This window comes from Lissotriton helveticus, chromosome 1_1 (genome assembly GCF_964261635.1).
Source record: "Lissotriton helveticus chromosome 1_1, aLisHel1.1, whole genome shotgun sequence".
Classification (NCBI taxonomy): Eukaryota; Metazoa; Chordata; class Amphibia; order Caudata; family Salamandridae; genus Lissotriton; species Lissotriton helveticus.
The window spans coordinates 380335797-380362114 of NC_136057.1; the positions used below are offsets into that span (position 1 = coordinate 380335797).

A 26318-nucleotide genomic window follows, 5' to 3' on the forward strand; every position below is an offset into this window, starting at 1 on the left:
CCTGCAGCAGACGATAATATGTCCCGGCTGTTGCTGCTTCGCAACCGAATGATTAGTTATTACGGAGTGCTGCCTTTGGCTACATTGAGTGGAGCTTATGGATTATCGTTTCGATTTTCCTTTTTCACATGCGTTCAACCTGTGTTCCATTGCTTGAGCTGTGATTTCGACTGGGCCCTGGATTTGTGTCTCTGCAGTACAGTGTCTCCCAACGCGGATTATGACCAGCTGATGAGCCCCTTACTGGTTCATGACGTGCTCTGTTCTGGCGGTGGGATTATGGCTTTAGCAGCGACACATGCAATAATGGGACGTTGGAATATTTTTGCAGCGGCGCTTGAGTTCTTGGCATGCAGTTACATTAAAGATGACCCGAGTTTTCCTCCAATGGTGATAGAGGCTCCGGTCGTTGAGGAACATGTATTTTCATTCCCACTATTGAATTGGATGGCTGAAATGTTTTCAGATGAGAACAATGACTTCCTGTTGGAGGCTGTTGCTACATACTGTGCTTACACGCTGCTGGATTAAGACTCTTTGATTTTTCTACGTATTCTTTATTATTTGGTTACTGCTTTCTATCAAAGAGCGAATAACTTTTTTTGGGAAATGTGAAATTGACTCTGCATTTTAGGCTTGGACTCTGCGTTCCTAATTCGCCCACGTTTATATCACGTGCTTTGATCAAGAAAGGGTGCCGTGGGGCTGAGCGTTGCACTCACACCCTGTTAAGTTAGCATGGGTTTCTTAGAAGCTTACACACTATTTATGCTTTCCTGCTCTGTTTTGCACACAACACGTACTTGTGATATTGTTTAGAGAAGGCTGAGTATTTTGCTTTATATGAGAAAAATTTGGTATGCTAGATTTGTAAACTGCCTCGCTAGTTTTGTGTGTATAGTGAGAGCATGGAACATCAAGGTTATATTGAATACTGTGTCTGTTATTCAGAATGATCCTCGCACTTTCGAGCCATAATACATATGGAGGTGTGGCCACCTCTGATACTTGCGCCTTTCATAATCCATTGTGGAGGCAAAGTTACACACAGTTGGAGAACATTCGTATCTTGACAGTTTGTGGAGCACTGAATGTGATCCACTACTGCTGAGAACCAGAGGTATAGGTCTGCCCATGTAATCCTAGGAGACTTTCTGTAGTTATAAACTAATCTGCTAGATAGGGAGGGTGAAATGTAGGTATATTTTAAATTTGTTTACCTTTAGCATTATAGGATGCCAGTCAGTCAGTCAGTCAAAATACTTTATTTCGATAAATCAATATCATAAAAAGACAATAGCACTATACAAATATTCACACCAGAAAATGCATAATTAATTAATTAATACAGAATAAAATCATGATTATTTACACAATCTATATTATTTACAAATGAGGTATAAAAAATACATTCCATTATAAATACATTTTAAAATAGATTAAAATACCATAAAAAGAGGTCAGTTTGATCGGTCATCATAATCACATACAAATTACAATAACACGAAACAATTTCATAGAATAGGCAATTCCTATAATATGGACAATATACAATTACATTCATTACAGAACCATGGTGGAAGATGTATTGTTCATATTCCTCTTCTTTATCCTAACAGCCCCCACTAGGAAGTTGGCAACACGGAACATAATCCTTGGGGTCTGCAATAACTGTAAAAACAGGAGAGCTGGCTTAACCTGGATAAACCCTGCCTCTTTTAGAATAGGGATCAGGTATTTCGTTCTTACTGCCGTGTAGTGTCCACAGAACATCAAAAAATGCAATGTGTTCTGGGTCGAAAAATTATCACAAGTACACGGCATTGCATTATCTGGGGTGCTCCAGGTTGGAAAATGTCCGAGGTTCAAATGGATCAAATTGAAACGAAAACGGGTTAAAAGAAAACGGTGATAAGGTTTATTCACAGTCGTTAAATACAATTCGGGGCCTGCTTGAGTGCTCATAATAATGCTAGCCCTCACCGTTGGTTTCTCTAGTTCCATTTGTTCCCTCTCCAAACTTAGCAATTCTCCCATCATGCCTTTAATCAGAGCAATGTCCTTAGTTGTTATGGAGGCCGGGGAAAAGAAGAGCTCTGGTCTCCCTAGCTTTACAAGGCTGTCTTTAATGTACGCTAGCCATGGGATTTTATGTACTCTATCTAGCTGCAAACAATCTTTTAGTATGCTATGGTTAAGGGGGATTTCTTGGTTCAGCCAAGTCTTTAACCATGCTAGAACAGGAGCCACTTTAATCAAATCTGTGATATATACTACTCCTAATTCAGTGTGAATTGTATATGTTGGAGTGGACTGTGGAACTGAGAGAACAGCTCTTAAAAATTTATTCTCAGTAATCTGTATACTATCCGGGGAACAGTATCCCCAAATTGCACTCCCATATGTCGCCACAGCAAGACATTTCACTTTATATATTTTTATTAATGTTGCTATTGGCCTCGCTCCCAATTTTTTCGCGAAACCCTGTAGAGCAGAGGCTGATCTTGCAAGGGAAATATTTCTATTTTTTAACTGGGGACCCCAAGTGCCTCTCTCATCAAATGTGATTCCCAGGTATGGAAAGGTGGCTACTCTACATAGCTCTTGCTTGCCACATGTAAATGTTTTCAAAAACTTATTTTTATTTCCCTTACCCATTATCATAATTTGCGACTTCCTTACATTTATCTTCAGGTCCAAAGAACCCATGAAATCTTCAAAAGCATCCAGGAGGCGTTGGAGTCAAACCCCAGTCCGTGAAAGCAAAACGGCGTCATCCGCGTATAGAAGAACTGGAATTCCAAGTTCACCTACACGAGGGACGTCAAGAGTTGCCTCCTTTAAGGCTGGTTCCAGGGTATTTATGTAGATGGTAAATAGGAGGGGTGCCAGAATGCACCCCTGCCTAACGCCCCTTTCGGATTTAAAATGACTCGTACAACGACCCTCCGGGGTAACTCTAACTGATGCTATGAGATCAGTATGCAAGTCCGCTAAAAGATAAACAAGTGCCCTATCCTGGCCCATCTCAATTAGGATTTGCCACAGTTTTGAGCGATTTACAAGGTCAAAAGCAGACAAGAGGTCCATGAACCCCAGGTACATGGACCCCTCCTTAGCCCTGGTGTATTTATCTACCAGTAAGTGCAGATTAAGACCTTGGTCTATCGTACTCCTTTTTGGTCTAAAACCATACTGAACATTTGATAGAACCCTTTTCTCATTTAACCAATCATTCAGTTTGGATAAAAAAACCTGGCCCAGTATTTTCACCGATGAATCAATCAGTGAAATCGGTCTATAACAGGAGGGGTCTTGCCTATTACCTTTTTTGAAAACCGGTATGATAATTGATTTTTTCCAGGAGGCCGGGATATTGTCCTGTTTGAGAACGTTAAAAACATTAGATAAAATTTTAGACCAAAATTTCGGGGCACATTTGAAGACATCACCTGGTACCCCATCGGGGCCCGGTGCCTTATTTTTCAGAGTCAACTCTATTGCCCTTTCCACTTCTGCTGCTTCAAAATTGATGGCAAGAAGCTCTGAATTACTTAGTTCCGCTACCTCTACTTCAGGGATTACAATAGGGACATCTGCACTATTAATTCCAGCATAGATCTGTTCAAAGTGATGGATCCAGCCCTCGTCTGGGATATTCGCATCAAGGGGGGTATTCTCATCATCGGAAAAGAGTGGCTGATTTATGATTTTCCAAAATAAGCTACTATTTTTTATTGTTCCAGGGTCGAGAAGTTGGTCCCATGCTGTATCTTTCAAATCCCTTTTTCTTTCAAAAATAGCTTTTTTGTATACAGTCCTTGCTCTAGTTATGTCAACACGATTTTTAGGCATCGCTTTCAGTGCTTTAAGTAACTCCCCATGCGCCTTCGTGCATCTTTTATCGAACCATCTTTTTCCCAAGAGTGGCTTCTGACTAGAATCAATCTGTAAACTGTGGTTTATTTCTAAGCAGATATTGTCAAACGCCAATATAACCTCTTTGTTTTCAGTACGATTCGCTAAGCATATTGCAACTTCATCCTCCACTTTAGACAAAACCTCTGGAAGAAATGTATCAGGGATTATTTTTGTCCATTTTAGCCTGCGCTTCTGATCTTTAACGGCAACATTTAGTCCCCCTCTATATGTCACCGTTTTTAATGAAAGTAGGTCTGTATGCCTTACTTCAAGTAAAACAGGATTATGATCACTAAACACTGATACCTCTGTATAATAATTTATCACATTATTCAACAAAAAAGAAGACATAAAAATATAATCTATAATGGTGCCATCGTCATTTCCTTTAAAAGTAGGGGACCTACTTGTACCCTCCCCGCAGCCTGTCTCATATAGGTTCCATCTTGCAAGAAAGATTTCAAGTAACTCTCCTCGCCTGGTGTGTTCCATGTGGGTTGGTAAGGAGAGGGGAGGACCTTCATCATCCTGACTCATACATGGCAGGATGCAAGGGTGGATATTAAAGTCCCCTAATAATATTAATTCAAAAGTATTTACATTTGCACTATAGACTCACAGAAATTTGTCCAGTACTTCCAAATTTTGACTGGTACATTCATTAGCGTTAGAATTATAAAAATTCACAAAAAGAATCTTGGCCTTATCCTGAGTGGAAAGCTCAACAATCAAACAGTTTTCACATCCCGAAAAGCACTCAACTAGTTTTCCTTTTATATCCAATTTAAAAAGGATTAACAAACCTCCCTTGGCTCTTCCTGCAGCACTGCCAATTGCAGGGTTGCAAAAGTGGCTGTAGCCATCCAAAGAAAAACTATTAAATTGATCCCATGTCTCTTGTAGTGCAATAATGTCAAAGGATTTCAATGTCTTTAACCAATCAGCATTTCCAATTTTATTCTTTATACCTGCAACATTCCATGTAGCAATTTTTAATAACGGTACCGGTGATTGGTCAGTGCTCCCCATAGTAATAGGCAGTCAATCATTTTCCTCTAGAGAGGATAGAGCTGTATAACGATTGTATAACTGTAGGGTATAATCAATTTGCCTATTTGCTAACTGATAACAATACCTTTCCCCATTATTTTGACATTGTTGGATATTTGGAACATTTGGAACTCGAACTGCCACCTCCCTTCTGTGCCCATTTGCTCGATACCTATTCTGAGGTGGTGTTGGACATTTCGTGTTATCCAAATGATTATAGAAAAAGCCAAGGGGTCTAACACATACAGAGTTTTCCTCAGTTGGTAAGGATGCTGCTCTGAGGAGGACTGTTGCCACGTGTTGGGGATGCTTAAAATTTACAATAATACAATCCCCTCTTGATCCCTTTCTAGTGTTGCCAATCCAGCTGACTCTAGGAGTAGATATTATATAATTTGAAAATGCAAAAGGAAACCCACAATTCCTATTTAACCATGCAAGTGTTTTATTTTTTAGAGCTGCATGGGTTTCTAGTCTAGAGTCAGTCAAACAGGAATCAACCTCTGGAACATTTATTAATACCACTGTATATGGAACGCACTCTGGTGGGAGGTTTACAGGGTTTTTCCTCCTAGGCCTACTTCTCCCGCCCATTTCTCCCCCAGCTACGGAGTTCTGGCTAACAGTATGTGATGTAGCTGGCTGTACTGGTGGTTGTACTATTGGAGTTTCCCCCGAAGATAAAGTAGAGGGTGGATTTTTCTGTAAACGTGAGGCTGGGGGATTCTGTGCAATAACCGCTGACCCTGTATTCCTGGTACTAACAGATGTTCCAAATGTACCAACAGGAGCAGGTGCTGCAGCCCCGGCTATAGTATTTCCAGTAAAGATAAAGGGGCCAGAGAGGGGGCTCGTAGATGTGTGAGGCCGAGCCATATGGGAATCTAAGAGGCCCCCTAATCTAGAGATCTCTTGTACGACCTGCTCTAATTTAGCCACCAGTGGTCTAATCATTGCTTCTAGTTTTGACTCAAAGATGGTTGCCAGAAGCTCTATATGGTCAGGGTGTAGAATATTTTCCTCAGCGTTATTTGTGGGATTTAATATACTTCCACCGCTGTGTGATGTAATAGGAGAAGTACCTGCATTTTTTGACTTCCGGCCCACCACCTTTTTAGCAGGGACCTTCCTACATGCCCGCACTATTCTCCGGACCGGGGAATGAGTTGGTGATTGCACTGGGGAGGGTGTTGGGCTCCTACTAAGAATAGAATCAGTTGTAATTACCCGCTCGTCTGGTGTCTTCGTGATGGATGCATCACTGGTGACAATGACTTTAGGGTTATTCTCACAAATATCTGGGTGAGGCAATGGGGAAGTGGACAAGCTCAACCCTGTCTCTTCTGGGCTTGCCCTGTTTAATGATAATCGCCTTTCTTTATTTATTTTATTAACTACCATAACAAGATAGTTATCTATTGTCCTTGTATCATTAACGGCTGCCGGTTTTGCTACTCTAGGCTTTGACATATTAGAACCAGTGATACTAAACACACAAAGAAAGATGACTAACAGTGTCTCTGTTGAAGTGAATGACAGTTCAATATAGTGTTTAAGGCCAAGAAGCAAAATTCACTTAAGAACCATAAAATATTATTATTTCTTACAGTTAGTCCTGAATCCTGGGAGTAAGGCCAAAGTCTATGGCCCGGCCCGGCCTCTTCTGGCCCCTGACGGCCACAGACGGCCCCGCCCTTGTCCCGGGCTTCTCCCGGGCGCGCCCGCGCACGTCCCGCGGGACGAGGAGGCGCGGGATCCTTTATGCGCCTCCCGGCGCTTCCTGATTGCGAGGGCGGCGTCCTTGCCGCAATGAGGCTGCTGGGGGTTGTGGTCTCAAACGGCCCCCGGCGGAGCCAAGCCCGGCCAGGAGCACCACAGCGAGGGACAGAGAATGGCGGAGCCAAGTCCGGCCAGGAACACCACAGCGGAGCCAAGCCCGGCCGAAAACACACAGCGGAGCCGAGCCCGGCCGTGTGCAGCAACTGGTCAGTAGAAGACGCCTCCCCCAGAACTCTGTGGCGCGGGAACCTTTATGCGCCTCCCGGCGCTTCCTGATTGCGAGGGCGGCGTCCTTGCCGCGATGAGGCTGCTGGGGGTTGTGGTCTCAAACGGCCCCCGGCGGAGCCAAGCCCGGCCAGGAGCACCACAGCGAGGGACAGAGAATGGCGGAGCCAAGCCCGGCCAGGAACACCACAGCGGAGCCAAGCCCGGCCGAAAACACACAGCGGAGCCGAGCCCGGCCGTGTGCAGCAACTGGTCAGTAGAAAACGCCTCCCCCAGAACTCTGTGGCGCGGGAACCTTTATGCGCCTCCCGGCGCTTCCTGATTGCGAGGGCGGCGTCCTTGCCGCGATGAGGCTGCTGGGGGTTGTGGTCTCAAACGGCCCCCGGCGGAGCCAAGCCGGGCCAGGAGCACCACAGCGAGGGACAGAGAATGGCGGAGCCAAGCCCGGCCAGGAACACCACAGCGGAGCCAAGCCCGGCCGAAAACACACAGCGGAGCCGAGCCCGGCCGTGTGCAGCAACTGGTCAGTAGAAAACGCCTCCCTGGAGGATGCTTTTTCCGTTTGTATTTCATAGAATAGTAACAATGCTGATAACCTTGTTTCTGATAATATGTTTGGTTGTATTTTCTAAGGTACTGTGCATGAGATTACGGCGTTAGAAATAAACATTTCAAAGTTGCACGTGTCTTTATTTACATCTTGTTTTGGACTGGTGTAAGACTATATTGAAAGAGTGTTTTTGTTATCCACTTTACTTCATGTAATCTAAGTTGCATGTTCTGGGTTGACTAGTCATTGGTGTTTTTGCTCTAGGGCGAAGAACCAATGAGTCACTGATTGCTAGTTTGGTAGGGGTTTGTGTAGTAAGGTGGGTTTTGGTACACCGTAATTCACTGAGGTCCTAAGTCTTCATGCACAGTTCTGTGTATGAGCAGAATTTCTGGAACTGTAGTTAAAAACAAAAAGGCTCGATAAAGGGCTTGCACTTTCAATATGAATATAAAATAGAAGAATAGTTGATAATCACAGCTAAGGAATGCAGCAATTAGATGTGTGTATGTGTGGATGATGTGTAGATTGAGTGGAAGATGAAAAACATGAAAAATAAGAAAGGTTGGAGAGACTCAAACTACCCACTGCATTGTCAGTGAAGTGGATCTTTGGATTTCCAGGTCATTACACAGATAGGGTGTCGGATTCTGCAGTGGGAGCAAGAGAAACTAGTACAACAACTAAGGAAGAAAGCTAGTGCATAAAGTACACACAGTTGGGCAGATTTACAAGGTTGTGGGAAAAATGATGCAAAAGTGGCACAAGGGGCTTGTAAACCTGTGGTAGAAAAGACGCAAGAAAGGACAGAAGTGTGCAAATTACCCACTGCTATTCACGGATAGTAGTTACCAAGAAGGCTAAATAAAGGACCTGCACTTTGAATTTGAATTAAAGAAGAATAATTGATAAGCTTAGGCAAGAATGGTAGCAAGTAGGTGTGTGTATTTGTGGTTGTTGTGTTGATTGAGTGGAAGAAGACTAGGGTGAAAAATTAGAGAGGTTGCAGAGATGCAAACTTTCCATTTCTTTGTAAAGGAAGTGGGTGTTTAGTTTTCCAGTGCATATATATATTCACTGAAAAAACCATAGGTTTCAGGCACGTTATAGTTAGGAATTAGCATTTAAAAAACCTTAGAAATTCACTTTGCTGCTAAGTTTGCCTCAATAAAATCTTTCTTGCCTTATATTGGATTCGTTTGGTCATCTGTTCCGTTCTTGGGAACTGGAGTTGCAGTCTGGCTACTTTGTGCATATATATATATATATCCAAATCACAAAGTTGCTCAACAAGGGTTGCGGATGGCCCCGCGGGAAGTGGGGTGAACGCCGGCAGAGCACGCCGGTGTTTCAATAAATCCAACTCTTTCCAAAGTTCTATATCACGCTCTCAGATTCCCAAAAACACCAAACGAGTCAGCAGAGTCCAAGGGTGTTTATTGACACCTTACGACATGTTTCGGCTTCCACGAAGCCTTGATCACGTAAGTTTGTGCATAGCGTGTGAACAAAGTAAATACTTTTCAGAAAACATAAACAAAGGACTCAGGTCACAAGTAAAAAAGTGTGACGATTGAATTATGAGTCATATCTATCAACTGTGGACACAGCATGCCCTTTGTGATCTGCATATCGGTAGACTGTTACAAGATGGCCGACACACTTTTTTACTTTAATGTCCCAAGGCATTATGGATTTTGAAGTCCTCTGAGGAAGAGAGATAGACTCTCGAAATGCGTCAGGCGATTCGCGTTTATGGCTGTCTGATGTAATAACCCTTGCAATACCTCCAAGTAGGCTCTGTGGTAAATAAATAATTAATTACCGGTACTATTTTTGAATACATTGAATAAAACAGATAGCTCAATAAGTAAGAGACAGGATTCGAGGTATCTGAGTCTAACAGGCTTTAATCAGGCATAAGGGAAGGGACAGGAACGGGATAGCCTGCACGGAAATAGAATGGATGGCAGCTGCAATGCCTCATCGACAGTGCAGCATATATATAGTATAATACATTACAATACATTGCATACAATAGGCGTAGCAGTAGGCGTAACTCGTAGCAGTCGCGAAAGATAAGCATAAATGGGTGTAACAAGAAGGCGTGTACAGGGCGTATACATAGACATGTGGTATGAAACGTCACAGAAATGTCATGAGTGGGTGGAAACATGGAGGGGGCTATCTGAGAGCAGCTGGGACCTTTAACCTAGTGGTGCGCGCAAACGGGCAATGACGTGTTACCAGGGAGAACTGGGGGCTATGACTTCTGCACTAGAAGAGGAGACTAAAGTCTACGGTGTCAGGACGACATGTACCTATGGCATATCTGGTATCTTGTGTTTGGAGTACATGTTGATAGAAACTAAAAGCTATCAGGGCAGAGGCTACTTGACACTAAGACTGGTGCATGCATTTATTCTTTGTGTAATGCGTGTGCTATGAATATTAATACAGTATTTCTCCTGCATGGAGACAGAAAGACTAGACCATAGCTGAAACTGTTGATGCGGTTCAGTAGCTTAGGAATGCAAAGACGAGAGGCTGGACTGATAACTAGAAGCATAACATACTCTTGGCAGACAGGCAGGCAGAGCCAGGCCGGGCCGGGCACCGCGCTGCGCGAAAGGAAGTAAGTGAAGGGTCAGGGATGCAGGTGGGGGCTGCATCGCTCCTCGGAGTGAGTTCAGGAGACTGGAGCTTGAATCTGGTGTCCGGGCCCTTTTGAGGCCTAGAAACGGGGACAATTCAATGAATAATCGTGCACACTGTAAACGTGGCAACATGGGCCTAATACTTGTTGCTTTCACGAGAACTGGAAACTGGCATACTAGAGTTGGACACAACTATAATTGCGTCTTTAATCGATCATAGGGGGATACATATGCATATTAATCATGCACATATAACATAGGATGGGGAACACGTAGGCACATATAGCATGGCAAAATTTACTTTTCCACATTCCCTCCTTGTGCCCTACGTTTCCATCAGGAAACATCAATATTCATGATACCATCTATCTGTTCATATAGCATCATTTGCTCGTCTCGAATTGTCTTGGAACGGGACTTAGGACTAGGAATACAGGATGTAGCACACAAGCCGCAAATCGCAGGGCCACATTGTAAACAGAGGCAGCAACTGAATATGATCATTACTGCTATACCTAGGAATGACAATACTTTCCATCCCCAGGCAGATATGATACTCCAGAGCCAACCGGACTATGTCCAGGTGCCTGGATTCTGGTGTAACTGATGGGCAATTTTATGAAGTCTGGTTATAGCTGAATAAACAGACGGCGCGTTATTAGGAATGAAAATGCAGCAACTAAATCCGATGACTCTACAAGCTCCTCCCCTATCGGCCAGTATGACGTCAAGGACGAGACGATTTTGGAGCACGACAAATCTAATGGCAGATTGCTCTTCGGTTAAATTACCTAGAGCGGAAGTAGTCTCATTCACTACTGCTTCAAGGGTTCTGGTTAACCTACGTATTAACTTACTATTCTGGACAGGGCCTATAAAGAAAAAGAAACCTTTATTGAAGTCTTGATATTGTTCTAGAGTAGTTTCAGTTTGATCGACAATTGGGGGCTCGATCTCCCTTCTATGTCTAACGTGTACTAGATGTGTGTTTCTGTGATAATCAGATGGGGCTAGGAAAACTGGTGGGAGTAGGAAGGCAATGTAACATGTTCCATCCCAATCGAGGGGCAGACGAACATATGCGGTCTGACCACAAACAAAATAAGAATGACGTGTCACTATACTCGACCACAGTAGTACAATCACTATGTCCTACATGTGCGGAACCGTTCTTTCTGACACATAATTCGCCTTTAACTGGTAGAACTGAAATAGCAGGCAAATCTGGAGTAGTCTCGGACTGAACATTCAAAACCATGAAATTCGAGGAATAATTACCTAAATCATATACTTCATTTTCTAGATCTAACCCTGTTCTATGGGAAAGACCTTGCTTGTCTGGGAAACATGTTCGATTCAGAAGGGACATATCGGTGGAGGATGACGTTAATGTGGACCATGCTCCACACGAACCATTGTGTGAAAACGGATAAGGAAAAAGTGGCAGAACTCCCTTTGATGTCTGGAAAGGGGGAAGTCGACCACACACCCAACAATTAGTGGCATTGCTGGTCTGGTGTGAATAGTGTAACATTCTGATAAATGTGTTATTACGCATAGCAAGACGATAGGATAACTCGTGAGGAGGCAGATCACTAAATGTGTGCTCTACTGTAGCATTAGGAAACATATGTACATGTGAAATAGGAAAACATAAATGAAAAGCATAACTTATGCAGGTAACCATAAGACTCAAAAACAATAAAAAGAATAGAACGATAATACATCTTTTAGAGTTTTGACTAACTCTCTCACTATGTGGGTCTATCTCATACATGTCAGGAACCTGTCTAACCGCTTCACCCGAGAGGGACTTAAACAATTAAACTGGCTGACTTATTTTACTAGACCGGAGTTTTGCTTTATACTCCTGCTGCGGAGTTTTCTCTAACAGGGGAAGTTTAGAGTCTGTGTCTGGACAGTCCTTAAGAATGGGGCAGTCTTTGATAAATGTCTTTGGCCGTAATCCATGGAATTTCTTGATGTGGCTGGTATGTACCCAGCCCTTGCGTCCTTCGAGCTTGACTGCGGTCCTTGTTGTTAATAACACCAGCTGGGGCTCCTTCCAACGGGGCTCCAACGGACTTGAACGATCAAAATTGCGCACCAGGACGAAATCCCCCGGAACGACTTCATGCGGTTTTGCCTCAGTGTTGTCTGGAAAAACAGCGGCAACCTGTGAACGATAAGAGTGTAGGGCAGACATCAAGGAAGCTAGGTAATCTGTCAGCATATTACTGGAAACGTCTGTAATTTTTCGGGGCATAGGTGTACCCCACATGTTTGGAGGGCGGCCGAATACGACTTCGTACGGGGACAGACCTGATCTAGAGTGTGCAACCATTCTCATATAAAAAAGGGCAACTGGCAGTGCTACCAACCACTCTACACCTTTCTCTGCGCATACTGTTGCAATGCGGATTTTCAATGTCTGATTATGTCTCTCTACTAGACCAGCTGCTTCGGGGTGCCGTACACAATGGAACTTCCACTGGTACCCTAACAGAAGGGAAACTTGTTTCATGAGTTCATATGAGAATGGCTGGCCGTTGTCTGAATACACGACCCTTGGTAAACCATAGCGGGGAAAATACTCACGAACCAACTGCCTGGCAGTGGTCGCGGCTGTGTAATCTGGAACTGGATATGCTTCTGTCCACCTGGACAAAGCGCATACAACTACGAGGACATACTTGAAACCTCGACATCTCTCCATCTGAATATAATCCATCTGGAGGACTTCAAAAGGGTGGTCAGGAGGTTGGAATCCACCTTGTTCCACCGGGACACTTTTACCTGGATTGAACTGACAACATATCATACAGGTACGTACTTTCTGTTTGGCTGCTGCTCGTAAATGCTTGTTGAACCAAATGTTCTGGATACTGTCTAACATGGCCTTTTCTCCTAAATGTGCTGGACTATGTGCGGTGTTAATAATGACTTGAACCATAGAGTCGGGGAGAAACCATGTGGCTTTTCCCTTCGTCAACCATCCTTGATCTGTCTGGACCCCTCCTTGTTCGGACCATTTCTTGATTTCATCTGGAGTGGCATGTGACTGTATATCTATTACATCTTGTGTAGGGTCCTTAACTGTCATACAAGTAGTCTGATCTGGAATGAGTGTCTGTGTCGTGTTAACTGGAATGTCTGAGGTCTGAGCTGTAAGCTTGGCTGTTCGATCTGCCAGGTCGTTACCCTGGGAAATGATGTCAGTAACTTTCGCATGTGCCTTGCACTTCATAATGGCAATAGCTGTCGGTAAATGTATTGCATCTAACAGAGCTTGAATGAGGAGACCATGCTGAATCTTAGTTCCATGAGAAGTCATGAAACCTCTTTCTTTCCAGAGCACTCCAAAGTCGTGTACGACTCCGAATGCATAACGTGAATCTGTATATATGTTAACTTTCAGGTTCTTGGCACGTATACAGGCTTGGGTCAGAGCGACTAGCTCTGCTGCTTGAGCAGACAGGGTATCAATACGGTGTGTTTCTATAACTTCAGTGTCCGTAGTCACTGCATACGCGGCTACTAGTTCTCCTGTACTTGTTCTCATACATGAACCATCCACATAAAGTGTCAGGTCAGGATCAGGTAATGCAATATCTGTCAAGTCTTGTCTTGGCTTTGTCATGGTGTTAACGACTTCCACACAGTCATGTGTGGCAGGATTTGAAGTAACTGACGGTAACAGTGTAGCGGGATTTAAAACGTTGCAGCGTCTGATTTCTATGTGTGGCTGAAACAGTGTCAGTTCATAACCTGTTAAACGTGCAATTGTCAAGTGCTGAGTCTGAGTTCGGTTTAAAAGAACTTCCACGGAGTGTGGAACTTGTACTGTCAGGGAGTGTCCTAACACTATGGAATCACTCTGTCTGATAGCTAGAGCTGTGGCTGCAACTGACTTGAGGCACGCAGGCAGAGCCTGGGCCACTGGATCTAATGTGCTAGAAAAATAAGCACAGGGCTTGTATTGTCCTGCTTGATCTTGTGTGAGAACAGATAATGCAGTACCATCACGTTCAGTGACAAAAAGTGTAAAAGGCTTACTGTAGTTTGGTGTTGCTAGAACAGGTGCTTGGCATAAAGCTTTCTTTAATTCATTAAAAACAAGTATATGTTCCTGGGTCCAAGGGAGGACAGTCGATACGGCTGCCTCCTGTGTCGTTAACTGTATCAGTGGCTTGGCTAGATATGCGTACTGAGGAATCCATTGTCTACAGTAAGAAGTGAGGCCGATAAAAGCTCGTACCTCCTTCTGAGTCTTGGGCTGTGGAAGATGCGCTATTAACTGGATACGGTCAGGTGTCAACTGCCTACCCCTCTTGGACAGTAAGTGTCCTAAGTAGACCACTTGCTGGACACAGAATTGTAATTTAGAAGGGGACACCTTGTGCCCCATCTCGGCCAGAAAATACAAGACTGTCAGTGACGCACGTTCGCAGTCACGTTCAGAACGGGCTGTGATTAGTAGATCATCGACATACTGGAGCAGGGCAGTGTCAGTTGGCATGTGAATATTGTCTAGTTGTCTTTTCAGTGCTTGACTGTAAATGCTAGGACTTTCTGTGAAACCTTGAGGTGCTCGTGTGAATTTATAGCTTCTTCCATTTAAACAGAATCCGAAAAGGAATTGGCTGTCTGGATGAATGGGGACACTAAAGAATGCGTTCTTGAGATCGATAACTGAAAAGAATGTGGCTTCAGAATCAATAGCTGTCAAGAGTGATGAAATATCAGGGACTACTGGGTACTGGGGTATGATACATTTATTAAGTTCTCGAAGGTCAATCACTAATCGATATACTGGAGGTGCATTTGGATCGGTACGTTTCAGGACTGGAATGATAGGAGAATTACATACATTGGAGTCAGTTTCTACAACCACTCCTTGAGCAATAAGTTCGTTAATAATTTTGGATAAGGCTGCTACAGCCTCAGGTGGCAATTTGTACTGTCTGATTCGTGGTAAAACAACACCTTTTTTCAGAGTCACACGATGGGGTGTGATATGCATACAACCTACATCAGTTGGACCCTGCGCCCATAAATGCTGTGGTACATTCAATAATCTTGGATCAAAATCACGTAATACATAATGACCTTTAAAATCTCGCAGGAACAGGCGGACCCCTTCTGGGGAGCAGCAAATTATGGCACCTAATTCTTTCAGTGTCTTAATGCCTAACAAATTTTCTGGACAAGACTTCGTGAGTAACAAATCAGTAGTTCGGGACAGTGGACCAACTTCTAGAGTAACTGGTTTCGATATTTCATTAACAATAGGCTTTCCTGAAAATCCAAGGGAAACATTTCTTGAGCCTGAGAGCGGAGCGCCTGGAACCTCGTCATGACTGATGGTAGTCCTACTTGCCCCTGTATCAATCAGAAACTTTCTGTCTTTCCCTAATACTTGACTATGTACATAGGGACCCTCTTGATCTACAGGAATCTCGATGAGAGGCAAGCCTACCTCCCTCTCTAGGCTATTTCATGAATACGGCTGATAATCTGGATACTCTGACTGTGCATACTGGTACATCTGTTGTGTAACATGCTGTGTTGCAGCGATAGGCTGCGGTACTGTAACTGTCTGTTGTGCGTTCTGCGGTGGCTGGGAAGTCTGTAAAACTTGTTCTTGTCTAGGCGGACGCGGTCTTTCTTTAGTCTTACCAGTAGCTATGTTGTGTTTCAGAACTGCACACTCGTTTATAAAATGACCTGGCTGTTTACAATAATTGCATGTCCCTTTAACGGGAGCTGCAGGATGACTGGCTTGATTCGGACCCCTCTTCTGACTGTCTTGTGGAACAGATTGTGCAACTAATACTTTCATTTTCGTGTCTTTCATACGTCTTCTTTCATGTTCCTGCTCTTCCCTGATTCTGTTCTGGTGATACTGGAGCATCTGGAGCATCTGTGACGGAGTATTAGCTTGCCAAGAACTTTCGACTTTCAATACTCGATTTTTAACTTGTGGACTTGAATTCTCGACTAGTTTGGTAACAAAAAGATGGGGGTACGATTCACTACTTGTTTTCAGACCACTATTAATAATGAAACATTTCTCGAATCTAGAATAAAAGTCACTAGTATCTTCATCTTGTTTCTGTTTACAGGCTGAGATGGCATCCCAGTCTTCCTTTTTCGTGGCTAGTAATCTTGGCAAGACTTGTATTAACAGTTCGGGCAAAGCTTTAGCTTTATCCCCAAGACCGGTACCTGGTACTCGTGTGTTATCTTCGGCTTCTAATGCGGACCAATCTATCTTATTCTCTCCCACCTCCCATTCTTTTTCTTTAAGTTTTTCATATATGCCCGCAGGCAACAAGACCTTTAACATTTTAATGATATCAGGATACGTGTATTCTCCCATACGGAGCATGTCCTTTAATTCACGGTGGAATCCTGCTGGATCTTTATCATGACAGGGAATTAACTTTTTCATTTCTAAGAGTTCCATTTTTGTGATAGGGGTGTAAACAAATACTCGTTCTAGACCACCCCCATTGTCCTAACTGGATGTACTTCTCGTAACGGATTCTGTCTATCTATGTAGAATGATTTACTTTCTGGGGGTGAGACGTGAACAAAATGTGGATTCAGAAACGTTTGGTATTTGTGGCGCTGTTCTAGAATGCCACTAATTAAATCGGTACCTAGACCTTTCCATCTGTACTGGAGTAACTCGTTCAATACATCATGTAAAGGACCTGGATCAGAATGCTGAACCTCATACAATGTGATGAGGTGCTGAATCATATACATACCCACCAGACGCTGCTCGGCTGGGGGCAGTTTCAGGAACATTTGTGCCACTATTTCGTCTGGAAAAGTGGTAGAATCAGTAGTCCATCGGACTGCTGATCGGGCTAGTTCTTGTTCATGCATGGTACTGAGCTCACTATAACCTATTCGTGATTTCAGAATGTAATCGGTAGCTTGGAATACTTGCTCAAGAGAACACTGTTCTGGTGCTGGAGGAGGAAAAACTTTCTTGTGATCTAGGCGTGAATGTCGGTCGGAAAGTCTAGTTCTACCTACATACGCTATTCTGTCGGGATTCTCGCTGTCTACCTCTTCACTTGAAGAGTCATTCTCTTTCTCGGCTATTTTCCTTGCTTTCTCTTTTTCGTGTATGTCTAGAATTTCCTTACGGATTTTCCTGTACATAGCGTCTATACAATTCTGTGTCTTGTGTTTTCCCTCGGCTATATTATCACTCCACTTTGTCAGGACTTTCATCTTATCTTTATCTTTCTCAGGATAGTCTTGTTCTCTTATTAGACAGTTAATCAAAAACTGTAAAATCAGATGTTGAGTCTCGACTTTTCTGTGTGCCATAGCTTCGTGAATACTTTCTGGATCCTCCCCTGTACGGATAAAACGATATATTCTGTCTAGATGTTCTCTCATATCGGGCAGGGTGTCCAAATAGTCGGTCACCCGTCTTAAACGTAATGAATATATGACCATATGACCTTCGCCTGGAACTGGATCATAACGACATTCGGTAAGTGCTCGCTTGATATCTACATATGTATTCACTTTTGGCGTACGCTGTAACGCTAGTTCATGTAGCGTCATACGTCTGTGTTGAGGCGGGGTACCAGGAGAATCTCCCCCCGCGGCTCCTAAACTAGAATCGTCGGTGTGTACTGTACGTGCTGGTAGAGTGACTGACGAAACGGGTACATGTACTGTGGGCTGGGCCGGGGGTGCTGTAACGGGTGCTGTAACATGAACTGAACCCACGGAACCAGCAACTGGAGGAGCAGGAATTACATTATTAACGGGAGCAGGCGGAATGGGATTTGTATATTCTGGAACTGTATCGTCCAAATAGGACGAGAGAAAAATTTCAGCTGCGGTCGGTTTATGACGTAGCTTAGTCGGGACTAATGGTGGCGGAAAATTACTGGATGCTTCCGGGGTTGCCTTCGGCAAGCCCTCGGCAAGAAGAGGATACATACCCTTAATAAGGGCATTCCTCTGTCTGTCTGACTGTTCTGCTCTAACTCGTTCACCTACTTCGATTAATTCCCTTTCTTGGGCTTTTTCTCTGAGGATTCCCTACTTAATTCTGTTTTTCTGAATTCTTTTTCGGTTCTTTTATGAGATTCTTTGCGCCATAACTCGATGGCATCTTTCTGGGACTGTCGGGCTTTCTTTTTCCATAATGCCTCTTCTACTCGCATGATGCACTCGGCATCCCATGTACCTGATACAGGCCATCTATATTTCTCTTCTAGATCCTTGGTATAGTCGACCCATAAGTCTAGATACAATATGGCACTTAAGCCATGCTTATGATACATAAAATGTCCTGGACTGTCCCTAGGCGGGACAGGAACTGATTCTTCGAGTAACCCTTTCCGGGTTCCTATCTGACGTAACTTGGAAAACAGAGGCATTCTAGACTTGAATCCAAACACAATACAATACACGATAAACACAGTAATGAATAGCAAAACAAATCACTCATACCACGACATTAAAATACATTAATAACATTAATAACAGTTCGAACAGAATATTACCTGGTACATTTTAAAACAGAACACATGAATTTCTCGAGAACAGACTTACTAGAATTACTGGATGCACTGCTAAAACAGTACAGAACATACCGGTCCCATAAAGAGACACGTCGGACCCGTATCCACCTAGGTGAATACTTCGGACTGGATCTGTGTACCCAAACCCATCGGACCAGAGACAAATTAATTGACCCTGTCTAGATACTACCCCAGCAACGGTACTCACCGGGCAGCAAGAACGGAAGGCCTCGGACTGGACTGGACTGCTACGATGTCGGACTACAAACTTCGGACTTCAGTTACAGGTGGACCTCCGGATACCTCGGACCTTGTACTCTCGGCTTGGGCTCTGGTCGGGACTCGCCGCATTCCTCACCGCCTCGTCTGGATGCTGGACCGCAGTCTCCGTCTCCTCCGTGGGCCTGAGGGATACTTGAAGCAGAAATATCTGCACGTGCACGGTATGGTTCCGTCACGGCTGCAGAGGGTCAGGGGGCCTGCGTGTCTTCGCCGGCGCGTGGGGAAAGGGCAAGTCCCTATTCGGGCGCCATTATGTGGTAAATAAATAATTAATTACCGGTACTATTTTTGAATACATTGAATAAAACAGATAGCTCAATAAGTAAGAGACAGGATTCGAGGTATCTGAGTCTAACAGGCTTTAATCAGGCATAAGGGAAGGGACAGGAACGGGATAGCCTGCACGGAAATAGAATGGATGGCAGCTGCAATGCCTCATCGACAGTGCAGCATATATATAGTATAATACATTACATTACATTGCATACAATAGGCGTAGCAGTAGGCGTAACTCGTAGCAGTCGCGAAAGATAAGCATAAATGGGTGTAACAAGAAGGCGTGTACAGGGCGTATACATAGACATGTGGTATGAAACGTCACAGAAATGTCATGAGTGGGTGGAAACATGGAGGGGGCTATCTGAGAGCAGCTGGGACCTTTAACCTAGTGGTGCGCGCAAACGGGCAATGACGTGTTACCAGGGAGAACTGGGGGCTATGACTTCTGCACTAGAAGAGGAGACTAAAGTCTACGGTGTCAGGACGACATGTACCTATGGCATATCTGGTATCTTGTGTTTGGAGTACATGTTGATAGAAACTAAAAGCTATCAGGGCAGAGGCTACTTGACAATAAGACTGGTGCATGCATTTATTCTTTGTGTAATGCGTGTGCTATGAATATTAATACAGTATTTCTCCTGCATGGAGACAGAAAGACTAGACCATAGCTGAAACTGTTGATGCGGTTCAGTAGCTTAGGAATGCAAAGACGAGAGGCTGGACTGATAACTAGAAGCATAACATACTCTTGGCAGACAGGCAGGCAGAGCCAGGCCGGGCCGGGCACCGCGCTGCGCGAAAGGAAGTAAGTGAAGGGTCAGGGATGCAGGTGGGGGCTGCATCGCTCCTCGGAGTGAGTTCAGGAGACTGGAGCTTGAATCTGGTGTCCGGGCCCTTTTGAGGCCTAGAAACGGGGACAATTCAATGAATAATCGTGCACACTGTAAACGTGGCAACATGGGCCTAATACTTGTTGCTTTCACGAGAACTGGAAACTGGCATACTAGAGTTGGACACAACTATAATTGCGTCTTTAATCGATCATAGGGGGATACATATGCATATTAATCATGCACATATAACATAGGATGGGGAACACGTAGGCACATATAGCATGGCAAAATTTACTTTTCCACAGCTCGAAGAAATCTTGACCTACTACTCGTTGCTATACCAGGCCCAATATTCAGATGTTGAATAACAACATACAAACTAAGACAACTTTTTCTCTTCCCGCTCTAAAGTTTTCATGTTCCTTGAAAAGGCTAATTTAGCTGGCAAGAGTCAAAAGTGAATTAAGATTCTTTCAAGGAACAAGGCTGCAGGACCAGATGGGTGTTCAGTATCATTTTGCAATGCCTTCTAAGAAGTATTCCATGAAATATAAAGATGTCTGCTATCTAAAGCCTACTACTACTTTTTATCTACTAAAATGGTCACAAAGTCTATGATAGAATTAATAATTATGTTGCTGTTAAAGTTCACTATAGACTTCACCAAATTAGCTCATACTAACTGTTGAAGATTTACTACCTGGATACTTGACTCCATTGAATTTGGCCCCTCCTTATTTCTCCCTGCCAATCAGGCTTTGTGACCAACTACCAGACAGGTGATAACATACGTCCAGCTGTAGACCATATGGAACTTGCAGAACTTACTAATACTCAAATGATCTTTCTCTTGCTTTGCATATACCCTTTCAAGTCCTATACAAAAATGAAATTATCACAGCACATTAATTTTATAAAATGTTAAGTCTCTTTCAGCTGGAACAAAGGGGAATGGATAGCTTTCGGGAAAGAACCTTCTCACTACAGCTTACTAGAGCAACAAGGCAGGGGTGTCCCCTCTAAACCCTCATTTTTACATTCACAATGGGGCCTTCAATTTTTTTTTAAACACTAATAACCTGGATTTAGATGACATTCAGTTAGATGGCAAACATTTCAGAGTAGTACTATTTTCTTCTTCCTTATCAACTCAGAAAGCTCGCCGCTGGCCCAAATAGATGAGTTACATGCCTTAGCAGCAGTATCGGATTTCAAAGTAAATTAATCAAAGTCACAGGTTCTAGTGCTAATAGCAAAAACAACAGGTGATGGACAGAATGCAGAACAATGTCATACATTCACCCCAGTACAGAGATCTGGGCCTAAATCCATTGTTTTTTTGCTCACCATGCCTTTCCAGTTTGAACCCAGCTATATGCAAATCAGTCTTGACCCTGTGCCCCATGGGAACAGTCCAGCCCGAACTGCCAAGCCAGGTCCTCCCTGGACTGGAAACAAGCATCCAAGGACCGGTTTCGGGCTTTCAGCCCTCATCAGCCTGGATAGTGTAGAAATCAATGAAGTCCAGTAGACAGTTCTTGTAGTTGTAGTTTATTCTTCAAGTTACATCTTAGTGAGTTCCAATGTAAGTCTTAATATAAACCCCACCAGGAGCAGCCTCCTGGCTGCTCAGCCCATCTACTCCAACAGCTCCACCTTCAAGTACAAACATCCATAACATTCCAAATGACATCATATAGCTAGAGCATCAGGCAGAGAACCAGGGCCAGGGAGATGCATTACATAAGAAGCAGATTACTACACATGTTTCCCTTTATAATATTTAACAAAATGAAATAGTATACAAATATATAGACATAGGAAGAGAAGATAAACATTCCAGAAGTAAACGTAAAAGAACACCATAATAACATGAGCCAAACTCTCCTTATGTAATAATAATAATGTAAAAGCAATGCAATAATGAGAAAATAGTAATGTAAGTAATGAAATAGCCTTCCCTATGTAATAATAATAATAACGATGCAATAGTAATATTGTAAGTATTAAACAGTAAGACAGCCTTCTCTATGTAATAATAATGATAATAATAATAATGACATAGTAAATGTTGTAATATAAGTAATAAAGTAATAAAATAGAAGTTGTAAACTTAAACAAATGGCAGGACCAGGGAATACCATACGCCCTCTACTGCACACACTATAATATACCGTCCAGTTAACAAGAACACCCTCTTCTGCATACTATTGCAGGACCAGGGAAATTTACATATCCTCTAATGCACATACTATAATGTTCCGTCTGCATACTAGTGCAGGACCACACACGCATTATTACACAGTAACCTCCCAATAAGAGAACACATACCTCTTCATAAAGGGGGAATCCACCTCCCTATAAACCACCACACACAGTAACTCAAGGGGTAATCCGCATCCCTATAAACCACCATCGGAACCAAGAACACCCTCTACTGCATACTATTGCAGGACCAGGGAAATTAACATATCCTCTAATGCACATACTATAATGTTCCGTCTGCATACTAGTGCAGGACCACACACGCATTAATACACAGTAACCTCCCAATAAGAGAACACATACCTCTTCGTAAAGGGGGAATCCACCTCCCTATAAACCACCACACACAGTAATCCAAGGGGGAATCCACCTCCCTATAAACCACCACACTCAGTAACCTCCCAAGGGTGAATCCACCTCCCTATAAACCACAACACACAGTAACCCAAGGGGGAATCCACCTCCCTATAAACCACCACACACAGTAACCTCCCAAGGGGGATTCCACCTCCCTATAAACCACCACACACAGTAACCCAAGGGGGAGTCCACCTCCCTATAAACCACACACTCGCAGTAACCTCCCAAATAGTTGTATAGGGGGAATCCACCTCCCCATGAATCACACATTCGCAGTAACCTCCCAAATAATTGCAAAGGGGGAATCTACCTCCCTATAAACCATCACACACAGTAACCTCCCAAATAATTGTAAAGGGGGAATCCACCTCCCAATAAACCACACACTTGCAGTAACCTCCCAAATAATTATAAAGTGGGAATTCCACCTCCCTATAATAATACTGTAAAATGAAAATTCACATAGAGTATCAATTTAGAATATGACACGTTGCAAATCAAAAGCAGATGTACATTACATTGGCATATATCACCAAATTCAATGCAGTGTCACTAAGTGACTTAGCCGTCGTCACATGCACCACAACAAACGAGTGAGTGACTTAATACTTAACAATCATCTCACACAGTACAGTTCTGGGTTATCTATTTCCTTTGACCCACACTCCAACTCCTTATAGCAATATGTCATTACTGTTCCAGTTTTGAATCCTCCTTTCTCTCAGAGTGAACCAGTTAATTCCTTTTCTTGGTGCCATTGCGCTCCATAGCGAGAAGATGGCGATGTTGCACTAGTTTTAAGTTTTACAAAGCGACATTTTCTGTAATATGTAGTTTTCAATTAGTGTAAATGACAGTACCTGTGACGATCTTCAGGCAGCAGTGCTCATGGCAACCCTCACATTAAAATCATCTTTATCACCAGTACTTGACTCACAAAATTAACTCTGATGGTCAGCTACAGAGCACAGAGAATCGAGAACAAACTGGGGCCTTCTTGCAATTGGCAAACACTGCACAGTTACAATAGACTGTGCAAAGGCCTGTAGACTACAATCCAAAGATGGCAGATGCGTCGTGACGGTGCGCCGGGTGGCTTGCAGCAACAACAAGTATAATCACCACATATTGGGGCTGACAGCAGTTTAACTGGACATCATCAGTTAATAGATCATTGCTCACAGTTGAAGCTGTAAATTAGTGTTGAGTGCAGTTTTCTCCACATTTATTCTCTGTCACATTTTTAACAGTGGGGCTTGATAATTCTTTAAAAGCATGTGATCAAAATCTGCCCCTGATTATTTTCTACCATGTGCAGCCACTTCTCATCAGGGCACACTGGAGCCTTGTCAGCATTCAACACCGGGGCATGACCTTCGCCCCTACCGGGGTTCGATGTGTGCCCCCGACATCACTACATCACAGTCCATTTCAAGACAGCGCTTCATACCCATTCAGCATTAGTCACAATTTGAGGTTGATTTAGCATATACCTCGTCATTGTGCTTCACAGTTTTAAAACAGGACTGTAGATACACTTTATAGTTTCATACACAGGTGGATCTGACACCTAGAATTATTTAGGGCGACCGTTGTCAGGGTCACTGGTGGGGCGGGTGCCAGACAGCTTAAATAGTTCAATGTCTTTAGTAATATTAGTACCTTAAGTTTCAGTAGCCATCACATAGCCTTCTTTTCTCCACGGGTAAGTTCTTTTCCTTTTAAATCGTCGCCAATGTAGAAATCAATGAAGTCCAGTAGACAGTTCTTGTAGTTGTAGTTTATTCTTCAAGTTACATCTTAGTGAGTTCCAATGTAAGTCTTAATATAAACCCCACCAGGAGCAGCCTCCTGGCTGCTCAGCCCATCTACTCCAACAGCTCCACCTTCAAGTACAAACATCCATAACGTTCCAAATGACATCATATAGCTAGAGCATCAGGCAGAGAACCAGGGCCAGGGAGATGCATTACATAAGAAGCAGATTACTGCACATAGCTTGATTCCAGTGGCATGCTAATAGACCTTACTGATGCCAGTACAATATTACTCATGAATAATGGTTTACACTGGTCTGAGGGCCCAATAAAGGAATTAGGCATGTACCTTATCTCCCCAGTAGGACATTTATAGAGATGCAATATCTCACCCTTACTGGACAACTTATATAAACGTTTAAATTGATATATCCGGCCTTGAAATTTCATGGCTGGATAAAGGAGCTGTTAATTCTTTTGACTGTTTACTGTTTTTTTTCATGTTTGGTAATTTGCCAATCAGGCAAAACAAACATTAAGCCAACATATCTCAAATACATACACTGTTAAAATATTTATAAAATAAAAATTCGAATAAATCCCCCACAGTAGTAATATAACATTAACATTGCTTCTTTCCTTCATTCTTTGTGAAGTCTTAGCAAGCATAATTATATACTGTAAACTTTATCATCTGAGTACAACAGTCTTGCTAAACTAGCCATTAATAATAACTTAGGATACTGCAGTTCTATATCAGATAAGGAACACCTTACCTCTCAGATGTTCCTAAAATGTCAATATCAGAAACAAATTTGAACAACTACATTGAATGCAATAATCTTGACAGTGCCATCCAGAATTACAGGGAGAAAAGAGGGAGAAAAGGAAAAGGGAAAAGGGAGAAATAAGAAATGAAGTTTAAACATTATAGATAAATTATAATGTTTCATCACTTTAAAGGTTGAGGCAGAGAGTGGTAGGGCAAACAAATACTTCCTTTCTGTTTCCAAATCGAAATAAACACCTTCTCAAATATTTGAAGTGCATTACCTGTTCCATTTCTAGGCACCCATTTTCAACTACTCTGAAATAGCAACACACATCAATTAAGTTGTGCAAAAATATACTCAGAAGATGCATAATGTGCTCCACAAATCTCAAACATTATTCATCCAACTACAATCAATTCTAAAAAAAATCACCTAATTTAAAACATTTAAAAAACGTTTGAATGTTATCATTATAACATCAATTCATCAACATTTGGAATCTGAAGATCCTTAAAAGCAAGGATTAACATGTTCTTTCTCTCAGTAAACTGTGAGCAGAAAATAATCAAATGTGACAAGGTGGCTGTGACAGTTTATAAAAAAAATAAATTGTATTTCGCAATTCTCCATGGATGTTTAAATGATGTTATTAATGTTAATCTTCCATTTGACAATTCTGGCCACCTTGTCCTGATCAAAGCTTTAGCCTCCACCGCGTGATATTACGGGCTTTTATGTTTTTTTAAGTAAGATTGCAGTTCACCCTTTCTTAAATTGTGCCATGTGGTGTCTGTTTCTGAAGTACACAAGGTCTTTTGGGTCCAAGCCTCTTCCAGTAGATGTTTAGGAGGTGTGCTGGTATTATCCGCTTTTTTTACTTTTTCCACTGCAGGCCACTATTGATGGTATCAAATACTCATTAGCCACATAAAGTGGCCTTTTTATTGCTTATTTCTTGGCTGATAATTTTAGTGCAAGACATTTATCTCTTGTGGAGTAGCTCTTCCTGAAACCTAGCTG

At 42.8% G+C, this 26318-nt stretch overlaps 1 protein-coding gene across 2 annotated transcripts in view; it reads left to right on the forward strand.

Moving 5' to 3' along the window:
* LOC144769598 (sodium- and chloride-dependent GABA transporter 2-like) overlaps positions 1-26318 on the forward strand; it is a 762140-nt gene that overhangs the window by 612641 nt on the left and 123181 nt on the right. The gene's annotated exons all lie outside the window — the stretch shown is intronic.